This window comes from Eriocheir sinensis, chromosome 49 (assembly GCF_024679095.1).
Source record: "Eriocheir sinensis breed Jianghai 21 chromosome 49, ASM2467909v1, whole genome shotgun sequence".
Taxonomy (NCBI): domain Eukaryota; kingdom Metazoa; phylum Arthropoda; class Malacostraca; order Decapoda; family Varunidae; genus Eriocheir; species Eriocheir sinensis.
Window position 1 is genome coordinate 4,047,038 of NC_066557.1, and position 15,000 is coordinate 4,062,037.

Sequence of the window (15,000 nt, forward strand, 5' to 3'; positions counted from 1 at the left end):
GGGAGTGAAGGAGAGGTGGGGAGTGAGGAAAGTAAGTGGAGAGAAGGAGGGGTGAGGGGAGTGACGGGAAGGTGAGAGGAGTGAAGGGGAGGGGAGTAAAGGGGAGTGAAAGGGTTGGTGAGGGTAGTGAAAGGGTTGGTGAGGGGAGTGAAGAGGTTGGTGAGGGGAGTGAGGGGAGTGAAGGGGAGGTGAGGGGAGTAACGGGGAGTGAAGGGGTTTGTGAGAGGAGTAAAGGGGAGGAAAGGGAAGAGGAGTGAAGGGGAGGTTAGGGAGGAAGAGGAGGGGAGAAGGGAGGTGAGGGGAGTGAAGGGGTTGGTGAGGGGAGAGAAGGGGAGGTGATGGGATTGAAGGGAAGGTGAAGGGAGTAAAGGGGTTGGTGAGGGGAGTAAAGGGGAGTGAAGGGGTTGGTGAGGGGAGTAAAGGGGAGTGAAGGGGTTGGTGAGGGGAGTAAAGGGGAGTGAAGGGGTTGGTGAGGGGAGTAAAGGGGAGTGAAGGGGTTGGTGAGGGGAGTAAGGGGAGTGAAGGGTTGGTGAGGGAGTAAAGGGGAGTAAAGGGGAGTGAAGGGGGAGGGGAGCAAAGGAGTGAAGGGAGGTGAGGGGAGCAAAGGAGTGAAGGGGTTGGTGAGGGGAGAAAGGAGAAGGAAGGAGGGGAGAGAAGGGGATTGAAGGGAAGGAGGGGAGTGAAGGGAAGGGAGGGGAGTGAAGGGAAGGAGGGAGTGAAGGGAAGGGGAGGGGAGTAAAGGGGAGTGAAGGGGTTGGTGAGGGGAGTAAAGGGGAGTGAAGGGAAGGTGAGGGGAGTAAAGGGGAGTGAAGGGAGGAGGGGAGTGAAGGGGAGTGAAGGGAGAAGGGGAGAGGGGTTGGTGAGGGAGTGAAGGGAGGAAGGCTGGTGAGGGGAGTAAGGGAGGGGAAGGAAAAAGGGGAGGAAAGGGGAGGAGAGAGTGGAGGGAAGAGGGGGTGGGGAGTGAAAGGGGCTGGTGAGGGGAGAAGGGAGTGGTGAGGGGAGTGAAGGGGAGGAAAGGGGAGGAAAGGGGTTGGTGAGGGGAGCAAGGGGAGTGAAGGGGTTGGTGAGGGGAGTAAAGGGGAGTGAAGGGGTTGGTGAGGGGAGTGAAGGGGAGTGAAGGGGTTGGTGAGGGGAGTGAAGGGGTTGGTGAGGGGAGTGAAGGGGAGGTGAGGGGAGTGAAGGGGAGGTGAGGGGAGTGAAGGGGAGGAAAGGGGAGTGAAGGGGAGAAAAGGGGAAGTGAAGGGGAGGGGAGGGGATGACCTTGGCACAATTGGCATGACAACTTGATTCTTCCATGCAAGACCTCTAACTCCTCTCTCTCTCTCTCTCTCACTTTTTCTTCCACATTAAGCTACAATTCACTAATGGTTATCCTCCTCCTCCTCCTCCTCCTCCTCCTCCTCTTCTTCTTCTTCCTCCTCTCTTTTCTTTTTGTTCCTCTCATCCAAGCATTATCACGAATTCTCTCTATTAGTCTTCTTCTTCTTCTTCTTCTTCTTCTTCTTCTTCTTCTTCCTCCTCCTCCTCCTCCTCCTCCCTAATTATCCTCCTCCTCCTCTTCTAGTTTTCTTCGGATATTAAAAAAAATCGAGGAATAAATGAAAAAAATGAAAGTAAAATTGTGACCTTGAGGATAAAATGTGAAAAAAGAAATATTAAAACTGCAACGAAATATGAATAAAAAAAAAGATACACTACACCCAAATCTCTCTCTCTCTCCATCGATCCTTGTCCTTAGTTTCTGATAACCTTTTGATCACATCCTGCTCCTCCTCTTCCTCCTCCTCCTCCTCCTCCTCTTCTATTTTTATCATCATTTCCCTCTTATTTGTCCTTTCCTTCCACTAATTTGCAATCTTCTCCATCAACTTATCTTCTTCCACTTCTTCTCTTCCTCCTTTTTTCTTTCATTTTATTTCTCTTCATCCTTCTTTCCTCCCTTAATTTCTCTTCTTCCTTTTGATTATGTTTGTTTGTTTGTTTTCCTATTTTGAGGTCTTATTATCTCTCCTCTTCCTCTTCTTCCTCTTGTTTGCTACCCCTTTTTTTCTATATTATTTTTCCTTTTCCATTTATCTGTTTTTGTTCCTCTTGTTTTTCTTCTTCCTATTTTGAGGTCATATTATCTCTTCTCTTCCTCTTCTTCCTCTTGTTATCTTCTTTTTTTTATCATTTTTCCTTTTCCATTTATCTGTTCTTGTTCCTCTTGTTTTTCTTCTTCCTATTTTGAGGTCATATTATCTCTTCTCTTCCTCTTCTTCCTCTTGTTATCCTCTTTTTCTATCATTTCTCCTTTTCCATTTATCTGTTCTTGTTCCTCTTCTCTGATCTGTATTTTAAGTCTTATTTCTCTTCATCTTCTTCCTTCATTTTTCATTATTATTCTAAGTCTTATTTCTCTTCTTCATCTTCTTCCTCCATTTTTCATTATTATTCTAAGTCTTATTTCTCTTCATCTTCCTCCCTTTATCCTTTTCATTTCTCCTCTTCCTCCTTTTAATTCTGCCTTTTCTCCTACTATTTATCTTCCCATTATATCCAATCATCCTCTTTAAATATTCATCTTTCTCCTATTGATCCACTTAATTCTTCCTTTGCTTCCTCTTTTTCCTCTTAATTTTCCTCTTCATATAATTTTTCAACATATTCCTTATCTGTTTCCTCTTCCTTTTATTTCTTTTTCTTTATTTCTTTACTCTTCCTCTTCATTCTCCTCTTTTTCTCTATTCTCCTCTTCCTCTCCTTCCTCTGCTATCCCTTTTCTGCTTCCTCTTATTCCTCTTAATTTTCCAGCTCTTCCTCTTCACTCTCCTCTTTTTCGCCATTCTCCTCTTCCTCTTCTTCCTCTGCTATCCCTTTTTTGCTTCCTCTTATTCCTCTTAATTCTCCACCTATTCCTACTCTTGTTTTCAGCTCTTCCTCTTCACTCTCCTCTTTTTCGCCATTCTCCTCTTCCTCTCCTTCCTCTGCTATCCCTTTTCTGCTTCCTCTTATTCCTCTTAATTCTCCACCTATTCCTACTCTTGTTTTCAGCTCTTCCTCTTCATTCTCCTCTTCCTCTCCCCTTTAAACAACAGCACCAATAAATAAAGAAAAGAAAAACACAAAACGAAAAAAATAATAATAAATCAAACAAAAAAAAAAACGAAAATAAATAATAACGGAATAAAAATCAACAATAAAATCAAATAAAAAAGGAAAGAATTCACACGAAAACGAATAAGAAAAAAAAAAAAACGGAATAAATAAACACTAAAAAAAGATAAACACAGGTAAGACCAACCAATAAATCACGTCACTTGCCAGGTGTATCAATGACATCATCAACTTTAAACCACCCTCTCTCTCTCTCTCTCTCTCTCTCTCTCTCTCTCACGCACACACGAAAGGAAGAAAGAGAAACTTGTTGACGTGTGTGTGTGTGTGTGTGTGTGTGTGTGTGTGTGTGTGTGTAGATGAACGTTGACAGCTGATCTCCCCTTCCGCTCCTCCTCCTCCTCCTCCTCTCCCATTAGCTCACTCCCATCACCTCTCTACCTCTCTCTCCCATCACTTCTCTCTCTCTCTCCCATCCTTATCTACATCCCATCACCTTTCCTCCCCATCTTCATTTCCGTCTCATCATCTTTCTCTCCCCATCCTCACCTCCTTTTCTCTCCCATAACTTCCATCCATCCTTATTTTCTTCCCATCATCTCTCCCTCTCTTCACCTTTCCTTCCCATCACTTCTACCTCCCATCCTCATCTCCTTCCCATCACCTCTTTCTCCCCATCATCTCCTTCCCATCACCTCTTCCTCCCCATCATCTCCTTCCCATCACCTCTTCCTCCCCATCATCTCCTTCCCATCACCTCTTCCTCCCCAGCCTCTCCTTCCCATCATCCTCTTCCCATCACCTCTTCCTCCCCATCATCTCCTTCCCATCACCTCTTCCTCCCCATCATCTCCTTCCCATCACCTGTTCCTTCCCCTCACCTCTCCTTCCCATCATCATCTTCCCATCACCTCTTCCTCCCCAGCCTCTCCTTCCCATCACCTCTTCCTCCCCATCACCTCCTTCCCATCACCTCTTCCTTCCCATCACCTCTTCCTCCCCATCATCTCCTTCCCATCACCTCTTCCTCCCCATCATCTCCTTCCCCTCACCTCTCCTTCCCATCATCATCTTCCCATCACCTCTTTCTCCCCATCATCTCCTTCCCATCACCTCTTCCTCCCCATCATCTCCTTCCCATCACCTCTTCCTCCCCATCATCTCCTTCCCCTCACCTCTCCTTCCCATCATCATCTTCCCATCACCTCTTTCTCCCCATCATCTCCACCCAATCCCCTTTCAATCCTCCTCTTCACCCTTCACCTTTTCTCTCCCATCACTTCCACCTCCCATCTTCTCTAACTGTCTCCCTGAACCATTACCTTCCCCATTAACATCCCAATTTACCTTCTCCCGCGCCCCATTATCCCATTAACACACCCCAAACACACATTCCCTTCACTCTATCTCTGTCCCATTCCTACCCTCTGTTTCCCATTTCCATTAAAATTTTAGAACTTATTGTCCATTTCCCGTTTATTTACTACCATACTCTTCCTCCTTTTCTTTGTTTTATTGTTCCCTTTCCTTCTGATTGTTTCCGTTTCTCCTTTTTTTTTTGCAATTCTGTCTATTTCTTCTCCTTTTTCTCTTCTCATTCCTTTCTCTCCTCGTCTCTTGCTTATCCTTTCTTTTGATTTTGTTTTTGTTTCCTTTACCAAGTCTTATAACCTCTCCCCTTCCTTTCCTTTTGATTGTTTTCGTTCTTTTTTTTTTTTGCAATTCTGTCTGTTTCCTCTCCCTTTTCTCTTATTCCTTTCTCTCCTTGTCTCTTGCTTATCCTTTCTTTCGATTCTGTTCTTGTTCCTCTTGTTTGTTTCCTTTTCCAAGTGTTATAACCTCTCCCCTTCCTTTCCTTTTGATTGTTTTCGTTCCTCTTTTCTTTTTTTGCAGTTGTCTATTTCCTCTCCTTTTTCTCTTCTCATTCCTTTCTCTCCTCGTCTCTTGCTTATCCATTCTTTTGATTCTGTTCTTGTTCCTCTTGTTTGTTTCCTTTTCCAAGTCTTATAACCTCTCCCCTTCCTTTCCTTTTGATTGTTTTCGTTCTTTTTTTTTTCAATTCTGTCTGTTTCCTCTCCCTTTTCTCTTATGCCTTTCTCTCCTTGTCTCTTGCTTATCCTTTCTTTCGATTCTGTTCTTGTTCCTCTTGTTTGTTTCCTTTTCCAAGTCTTATAACCTCTCATCTTCCTCATTCCTTTTCCTCCTTATCTGACTCTTATTTCTCCTCTTTACTTTGTTTATGTTCTGCTCGTTATTTTTATCCTTTTTCTAAGTGTTATTATCTCTCCTCTCTCTCTTCTTACTCTCATTCCTTCCTTCTATTTATTGTTTTCCCGCTTTCATTTATCAATTTTGTTCGTATTTTTCTTCATCTTTAATTTCTTATCTTTCCTGTAAGTACTCGTATATGCTTGTTCCTTTTGTTTTCCTATTCAGTCAAATTTTTCTTCTTTATCTTTCATCTTTTCTCTTTCTTATAAGTACTCGTATGTTCTTGTTCCTCTTATTGTTCTCTTATTCAGTCAAATTTCCTCTCTTATCCATCTTCTTTTTTCTCATCCTTCCTTTATTTTGTCCTCTACCTACGGGGCGATCTGCATGGTGTTGGGGGTTTAAGGGGACAAACACAGTGTCTTCGTAACAGCCCGAACCAAACTATAGAATCCCATACAATCCAAAATGGGGAGGTCTTCGATGCCACACTAAATACACAAGACTTTTCCTGTATGGCTTCATCAAATTTGTGAACTTAAATATAAACACCAGACACTATACAAGGAAATTTCGAAGGCTCTGGTATTGGTTTGGGAGCTTACTAACCCGTCATGGGGAACTGTGAAACCGGCCCAAAAAGGAAACAGAGAGAGGGATGGTAAAGTTGGCAAAAGTGTTCCTCGCGCAGTGCTGGGACAAAAGGGCACAAATGTCTGAATAAGTGAATATAAGTGACTTTATATCAGTTAAGAAAATTACGTAGCACTGAAAAGGAAAGTGTGTGAATAAGAGGAAGGGAGGAACGAGAGGAGGAGGACCTAAGAAGCGATACAAGGCGTTACAGGTCAAAAGAAGAAGTCAAATTTCCTCTCTTCTCCATCTTCTTTTTCTTATCCTTCCTTTATTTTGTCCTCTACCTCCTATCAATTTCGCTCTTACCCAACCATTCTCTTCATGGCATCACTGACCCACGGACTCATCACTACTCGTCATTCATTCCTTCATTATCATCACATTCATTACCATAATATTTCCCTTCATTGCCCCCCCTTATCATTCTCTTGCTACTCCCTTCATTATCTCCATTCTTCTCACCTTTCTTTCGCTTCATTCATTTGTTTACTCCTTTATCTCACTCTCTTTCCTGTCATCCATTCTCTTTTCTCTTCTTTTCTCTTTCTTTGTTTTCTTTATCTTACTCTTTCCTGTCATGCATTCTCTTTTCTCCTCTTTTTCTTTCATTGTTTTCTTTTCTGTCATTCTATCCTCTCTCTCTCTCTCTCTCTCTCTCTCCTCTCCACTCACTCTTCCTTCCCCTTCCCTCCTATCTTGGTCCCATCTTCTTCCCATCAGAGAGAGAGAGAGAGAGAGAGAGAGAGAGAGAGAGAGAGAGAGAGAGAGAGAGAGAGAGAGAGACTCCTCACATCCCTTGTTTATATTTAGCAGCTGACGGACGCGGTGGTGGTGGTGGTGGTGGTGGTGTTGATAGTGACAGCTGATAGGACGAGGGACAGAGGTAGTGATAGCGGTGGTGAAGTGGTGATGATCTCTTCTTCGCAATGGTGGCGGTGGTGTCTAGTGGTGGTGAACAGGTAATGGTGATGACTGGTGATGATGGTGGTGGTGAGCCTTTGTGATGGTGGTGGAAATCCTTGGTAATGGTGGTGATGATCCTTGATGGTGGTGATGGAAGTAATTCTGGTTGTGATGGTGGTGATGGTAGTAATTCTGGTTGTGGTGGTGGTGATGGTAGCAATTCTGGTTGTGGTGGTGGTGATGGTAGTAATTCTGGTTGTGGTGGTGGTGATGGTTGTGATGGTGGTGATGGTAGTAATTCTGGTTGTGGTGGTGGTGATGGTTGTGATGGTGGTGATGGTAGTAATTCTGGTTGTGGTGGTGGTGATGGTAGCAATTCTGGTTGTGGTGGTGGTGATGGTTGTGATGGTGGTGATGGTAGTAATTCTGGTTGTGGTGGTGGTGATGGTGGTAATTCTGGTTGTGGTGGTGGTGATGGTAGTAATTCTGGTTGTGGTGGTGGTGATGGTTGTGGTGGTGGTGATGGTAGTAATTCTGGTTGTGGTGGTGGTGATGGTAGTAATTCTGGTTGTGATGGTGGTGATGGTGGTAATTCTGGTTGTGGTGGTGGTGATGGTTGTGGTGGTGGTGATGGTAGTAATTCTGGTTGTGGTGGTGGTGATGGTAGTAATTCTGGTTGTGGTGGTGATGGTGGTAATTCTGGTTGTGGTGGTGGTGATGGTAGTAATTCTGGTTGTGGTGGTGGTGATGGTTGTGGTGGTGGTGATGGTAGTAATTCTGGTTGTGGTGGTGGTGATGGTTGTGGTGGTGGTGATGGTAGTAATTCTGGTTGTGGTGGTGGTGATGGTAGTAATTCTGGTTGTGGTGGTGGTGATGGTTGTGGTGGTGGTGATGGTAGTAATTCTGGTTGTGATGGTGGTGATGGTGGTAATTCTGGTTGTGGTGGTGGTGATGGTTGTGATGGTGGTGATGGTAGTAATTCTGGTTGTGGTGGTGGTGATGGTTGTGGTGGTGGTGATGGTAGTAATTCTGGTTGTGGTGGTGGTGATGGTAGTAATTCTGGTTGTGATGGTGGTGATGGTAGTAATTCTGGTTGTGGTGGTGGTGATGGTAGTAATTCTGGTTGTGGTGGTGGTGATGGTTGTGGTGGTGGTGATGGTGATTCTGGTTGTGGTGGTGGTGATGGTAGTAATTCTGGTTGTGATGGTGGTGATGGTTGTGATGGTGGTGATGGTTGTGATGGTGGTGATGGTTGTGATGGTGGTGATGGTTGTGATGGTGGTGATGGTTGTGATGGTGGTGATGGTTGTGATGGTGGTGATGGTAGTAATTCTGGTTGTGATGGTGGTGATGGTAGTAATTCTGGTTGTGATGGTGGTGATGGTAGTAATTCTGGTTGTGGTGGTGGTGATGGTTGTGATGGTGGTGATGGTGGTAATTCTGGTTGTGGTGGTGGTGATGGTTGTGGTGGTGTTGGTTGTTCTTCTGGTTGTGGTGGTGGTGATGGTAGTAATTCTGGTTGTGATGGTGGTGATGGTAGTAATTCTGGTTGTGGTGGTGGTGATGGTGGTAATTCTGGTTGTGGTGGTGGTGATGGTGGTAATTCTGGTTGTGGTGGTGGTGATGGTAGTAATTCTGGTTGTGGTGGTGGTGATGGTAGTAATTCTGGTTGTGGTGGTGGTGATGGTGATTCTGGTTGTGATGGTGGTGATGGTAGTAATTCTGGTTGTGATGGTGGTGGTGGTAGTAATTCTGGTTGTGGTGGTGGTGATGGTTGTGATGGTGGTGATGGTAGTAATTCTGGTTGTGGTGGTGGTGATGGTAGTAATTCTGGTTGTGGTGGTGGTGATGGTAGTAATTCTGGTTGTGGTGGTGGTGATGGTAGTAATTCTGGTTGTGATGGTGGTGATGGTAGTAATTCTGGTTGTGGTGGTGGTGATGGTTGTGATGGTGGTGATGGTAGTAATTCTGGTTGTGATGGTGGTGATGGTAGTAATTCTGGTTGTGATGGTGGTGATGGTAGTAATTCTGGTTGTGATGGTGGTGATGGTAGTAATTCTGGTTGTGATGGTGGTGATGGTAGTAATTCTGGTTGTGGTGGTGGTGGTGGTAGTAATTCTGGTTGTGATGGTGGTGGTGGTAGTAATTCTGGTTGTGATGGCGGTGATGGTAGTAATTCTGGTTGTGGTGGTGGTGGTGGTAGTAATTCTGGTTGTGATGGTGGTGGTGGTAGTAATTCTGGTTGTGGTGGTGGTGGTGGTAGTAATTCTGGTTGTGATGGTGGTGGTGATGGTAGTAATTCTGGTTGTGGTGGTGGTGATGGTAGTAATTCTGGTTGTGGTGGTGGTGATGGTAGTAATTCTGGTTGTGGTGGTGGTGATGGTAGTAATTCTGGTTGTGGTGGTGGTGATGGTAGTAATTCTGGTTGTGGTGGTGGTGATGGTAGTAATTCTGGTTGTGATGGTGGTGGTGATGGTAGTAATTCTGGTTGTGGTGGTGGTGATGGTAGTAATTCTGGTTGTGGTGGTGGTGATGGTTGTGATGGTGGTGATGGTAGTAATTCTGGTTGTGGTGGTGGTGATGGTAGTAATTCTGGTTGTGGTGGTGGTGATGGTAGTAATTCTGGTTGTGGTGGTGGTGGTGGTTGTTCTGGTTGTGATGGTGGTGATGGTAGTAATTCTGGTTGTGGTGGTGGTGATGGTAGTAATTCTGGTTGTGATGGTGGTGGTGATGGTAGTAATTCTGGTTGTGGTGGTGGTGATGGTAGTAATTCTGGTTGTGATGGTGGTGGTGATGGTAGTAATTCTGGTTGTGGTGGTGGTGATGGTAGTAATTCTGGTTGTGGTGGTGGTGATGGTAGTAATTCTGGTTGTGGTGGTGGTGATGGTAGTAATTCTGGTTGTGGTGGTGGTGATGGTAGTAATTCTGGTTGTGGTGGTGGTGATGGTAGTAATTCTGGTTGTGATGGTGGTGATGGTGATTCTGGTTGTGGTGGTGAACATGTTAGTAAGGATGATGATGGTGATGATGATGGTGATGATGGTAGTGATGATGGCCTTATTCTAACCTCTTTTAGTAGTAGTGAAGGAGGAGGTAGCTGGTGGTGGTGATGATGGTAGAGGTGGTGGTGGTGGTGGTGGTGGTGGCAATGGTACTAACGACGGGTGGTGATGGTGGTGGTGGTGGTGATGGTGGTGGTGGTGATGATGGTAGAGGTGGTGATGGTAGTGATGGTGGTGATGGTATACTGACAACGGATAGTGATGGTGGTGGTGATGGTGATGGCCCTATTCTAACCGTAAAACAACACAAAAATACACACCCTATTTTAGTAGTAGTGAAGGAGATAGCTGGTGGTGGTGGTGGTGGTGGTAGTGGTGGAGGTGGAGAGCTTGTCACTCACTCACCCACTCACTCACTCACTCTCACTTTCTCACTCACTTTAAGCACCGTATCCCGAGACAGGCGAATCAAAAACCCCGAGCAAGATTTATAGTCCTTATTATCTTGCGCCACGGACACTCACGGACGAACCAACGGACGGAGGAACGGACACGGAACACACGCACGTAAACGGTCACGGGGTCACGAAGAGGCAAGGCCGGGACAGCAACAAGCACAAAACGGACCAGTGTGTGTGTACGTACGGACGAGCCACGGACGATACACGGACGCACGGGAACGCCAGACTCACCCACCGCCCTGTTTTAGTGACGAGGGGGAAGGAGGAAGGGAAGGGGAAGGGAGGGGAAGGACCAAGGCGTATGGGAGGGAAAGAGAGAGAGAGAGAGGAGAGAGGAGAGAGAGGGAGAGAGAGTAAGGCGGGGATCGATACGAAGTGAGGGGGTTTGGGTGACAGAGAGAGCAGAGCGGCACGCGTCCACTCGCTGCACCGGTCAGACTACTACTGAGTTTGTGTGTGTGTGTGTGTGTGTGTGTGTGTGTGAGGGAGAGGTGAGGAGGGAGAGGGTGAGGGACAGGGAGGGATGCGACAGACGCCAGGCAACAGCTCTCCTCTCCCAGCCTTCCCTTCCTACCCCCTCTCTCTCTTTCTCTCTCTCTCTCTCTCTGGACCCAAAGCTCTACCACCACGGCCATATCCTCCTCCTCCTCCCCCCATCCTCCTTCGGCTTTTCCTTTCTTCCTTTCGTTCTTTCTTTCCCTCAGTTTCACAATCCTTTCATTTTCCTGGATTGTTGTTTTCTTGTTCTTCCTCCTTCTTCTCACCTTTCTCCCCTTTCTCCCTCTTCCTAATCCTATATTTCTCCATCTCTTCTCCTCCCTCTTCCTCTATTTTTCTATTTATCTTCTTCCCCCATCTCTCCTTCTCCCTTTACTTCTTTTTTCCATCTCTCTTGTTCTTTCTCTTCACTTTTCCCCTCTTCACTTTTCCTCTATTATTCCCAAGTCTGCTTTTTCCCTTTGTTTACTCAAGGCGTTAAGAGGTAAGGAAAACTCTCGCCCCCTCATTCCGTTTTCTATTTGCTGAACTTTCAGAAAACCTTGACTAATCTATTCAATAAAAGTTTTAATCATATGCGTCAAAACTTTTTTTCTGTTTACTCTCCTCTGCTTCCTCCTCCTCCTCTTACTACTACTACTACTACTACTACTGATGCTGCGACTATTACGTCTTTCATACCTTTCCATAATTCCTTTTAAGAGTAATTTTTAAGTCCCTAAATTCCTATAGCATTAAGTGCTTCTCATATTGATCCGTTTTCTATGCGTTAGTTTAGTGCCCCTTCAATTACCTATGCTACCTATTACACCTATCTATCTACCTGCCTGCCTACCTGTCTATTTACCTTTCTGTCTACCAATTAATGTACGATTGATGCTTCCTTTCCGCCTATTACTACACACACACACAAACACACACACACACACACACACACACACACACACACACACACACACACAGTCATACAGGATGTTGCATGAGTCAGGTGCTCTCAGTTACCATAAATCGCCACACACACACACACACACACACACACACACACACACACACACACACACACACACACACGTCACGAAAAAAACAATGAAAAAATAAAAACACCTGCTGAAGAAAAGTTAACAAACACGCAAATACATAAACAAACAAACAAACAAACAGGACAAAAAACAAAGAAGCCCCGACAGACGTGATAGGCATGTCAGCTGATCACCTGTTCTTTGTTTACACCGCCGCAACCACCACCACCACCACCACCAACAACAACAACACTGACGTCACAACAAAACACAGGTGACCGTGAACCTCTTTACAAGTGAAAATGGCGAGAGGAGGAGGAGGAGAAGAAGAAGAAGAAGAAGAAGAACAAGAAGAAGAAGAAGAAGAAGAAGAAGAAGAAGAAGAAGAAGAAGAAGTAGGAGGAGGAAGGAGGAAATTGCAAGAGACCGTGAAATTATTTGCCCTTAAAAGTCAATGGCTTCTGCACAAACACATACATTCATACACGCATACATACACACATACATAAAACACACATACACATACATAAACGCACATAAACATACAAATGAGAACAACTAATAATAATAATAATAATAATAATAATAATAATAATAATAATGCAGTCGAATCAGCGTTATTATGAGAGACGGAAGAAGCTAACGATTACGAAAGATTTTGAGGAGAAAAAAAACGGAAATGATTATGCAAGGAAGAATTCAAGAAAAAATATTGTGCAAGAAAGAAAAATAAATAAGAAAATATGAAAGAAAGATTATGAAGTGACAAAACGCAAGGAACGATAATGAAAAGGAAAACAGCAGGCCTATGGAAAAGGGATGAAAATTACGAATGAGAAAGGATTATGAGAAAACACAAGAAAATGTTAGCAGAGAAATACATGAAAATTAGAGAGAAGGAAGTGAACGCAAATAAGAAAACCAACGAAGTAGAAATTAGCGAAACGGTAAAAAAAAATAAAGAAAAAAATAGTAAACGAGTTAAAAAGAAAAGAAAAAAATATATGACGATGACAAATATCAGTACGGAGCAAAAAAAAAATAATAATAAACCCAAAAAGAAAAAGAAAACAAAGGAAAAAATATTGAAAGCAAGCAGACACAAGTAAAGAAATGGGAAAAAACAAAGAAAGGAGAAAATAGAGGAGAGTCAAAGAAGAGAGAGATAATGAGTACACACACACAAAAAAAATAATAAGGGTGGGCACACAAATAAAAATAACATTACTAATCAAACAAAGGAAAAAAATGCATTAAAGAAAACTGGGCACAGGAAGGATTACTAACAGCCTGAGAGAAAGGAAACAAAACAAAGAAACTACGAGAACCAAGACTCATAAAAAAAACATTAAAATAAAACTGAAGTTAAAAAAGGAAAAATAAAAAAAAGGAATATGTTAAATGTAAAAATAAATGAAACAACGAACTAATGAAGGAAAAGGAAGGAAAAAGAAAAAAAAGAAATATGTTAAATGTATACAATAATTATGAACAGCGTAAAATAACATAAAAAAGCGAACTGAGAAGAAAGGCAAAAATAGAAGAAAAAAAAAACATTAAAACAAGACCAAAGCGAATATTAGACGGAAATATAAAAAAAAGAAAGGAAAGCCAGAAAAAAAATAGGAATGCTGAGTAAAAAATAACAAAAAATAAGATAAAATGAACAATAAAACGGGGAAAAAAAAAGACGAATAGAAAACGAAAATAAACAAAGGAGAGGAATGCTAGAAAAAAAAATATAAATGCAGAGTAAAATAAAAGAAAAACAAAAAGAATCGGAAAACTGTCAAAAATAAAACCAGATTAGAACAAAAAAAAATGAGGTAAACAAAGAAAGAGCAAAGCCAACAGAAAACGTAAATAAACAAAGAAAAGGAATGTTAGAAAAAATATATAAATGCAGAGAAAAAAAATTAAAAAGCGGAAAACTGTCATAAATAAAACCAGATTAGAACAAAAAAAATGAAGTAAACAAAGAAAGAGCAAAGCCAACAGATAACGTAACTAAACAAAGAAAACTTGCTAGAACTGAAGGGGAGCGGTGAGTGGCAGAGCAAGGACCAACGTGATTATGTAAGAATTGTGTGTTAAGAGTGAGCGTGGACAGGACGGAGAGAAAATAAATAAAGACGAGAATTGATGCATAGGAGAAACGGAGGGGAGGGGGAGGGGGGGGTTGAGAGAGAGAGAGAGAGAGAGAGAGAGAGAGAGAGAGAGAGAGAGAGAGAGAGAGAGAGAGAGAGAGAGAGAGAGAGAGAGAGAGAGAGAGAGAGAGAGAGAGAGAGAAACAAAACATTCAAAACCGCACAATAATCGACCTTTCTGGTTACAAGAGAGAGAGAGAGAGAGAGAGAGAGAGAGAGGCACACTCGGCCTCTCTCGGTACAGATGCACCGACACTCACAAAGAAAGACTCCCCCCCCACCTCTCAGCCCTTTCTCTCTCTGACCAGTACACATAACATCCTCACGATTTTTGCACTCTAACACACATACACACACACACACACACACACACACACACACACACACACACATGACCTCTTGTTGCCATTTAATATCAATACGTCACACACACACACACACACACACACACACACACACACACACACACACACACACACACACACACACACACACACATCTGCAATCAAGGAAACAGCCACCTGCCTGCCTCACACACACACCTGCCTCACATATGGAGTTGATGAACCATAATAATACCTGTACAATGACCTACAAGCCCTCAGGTGCCCTCCCTTACCCACCTTGCCTTCCTTACCTGTAAACCCCGTAATAGGACAGGCAACGCTTCCCTCTATACCTGTCCAGAATCGCAAAGGTATCACACGTCACTAATTTACAATATAAGACAAAATTCAATTATTGACTTCACTCTTCCATTTCCTTTGCTTTCAATCATATATCCTTACTTCTGTTGTTGTTTTTCCTTCCTACGACTTGAGCTTTTTTGGAACTTGAGTTAACATTTGTCTTCATTCTTACTTTGATTTTCTTTCATTCCTTCCTCCCTTTCTTGTATTAAAACTTCATCCTTCCTACGACTTGAACTCTTTTTAGAACTTAAGTTAACAATTGTCTTCATTCTTGCCTTCCTTTTCTTTCATTCCTTCATCCCTTTCTTGCATTAAAACTTCCTCCTTCCTACGAC

The 15,000-nt window shown here is 43.3% G+C and overlaps 1 protein-coding gene and 1 long non-coding RNA gene across 2 annotated transcripts in view; both read right to left on the reverse strand.

Moving 5' to 3' along the window:
• The window catches only part of LOC126981704 (oxysterol-binding protein 1-like), a 172,285-nt gene that overhangs the window by 99,491 nt on the left and 57,794 nt on the right, over positions 1-15,000 (reverse strand). The window lies entirely within an intron of this gene.
• On the reverse strand, positions 4,974-6,597 carry LOC126981706 (uncharacterized). The gene is made up of 2 exons (XR_007734064.1): positions 5,273-6,597; positions 4,974-5,107 (listed from the first exon to the last, which is right to left on the reverse strand). It is a non-coding gene; the product is annotated as an uncharacterized LOC126981706 (long non-coding RNA).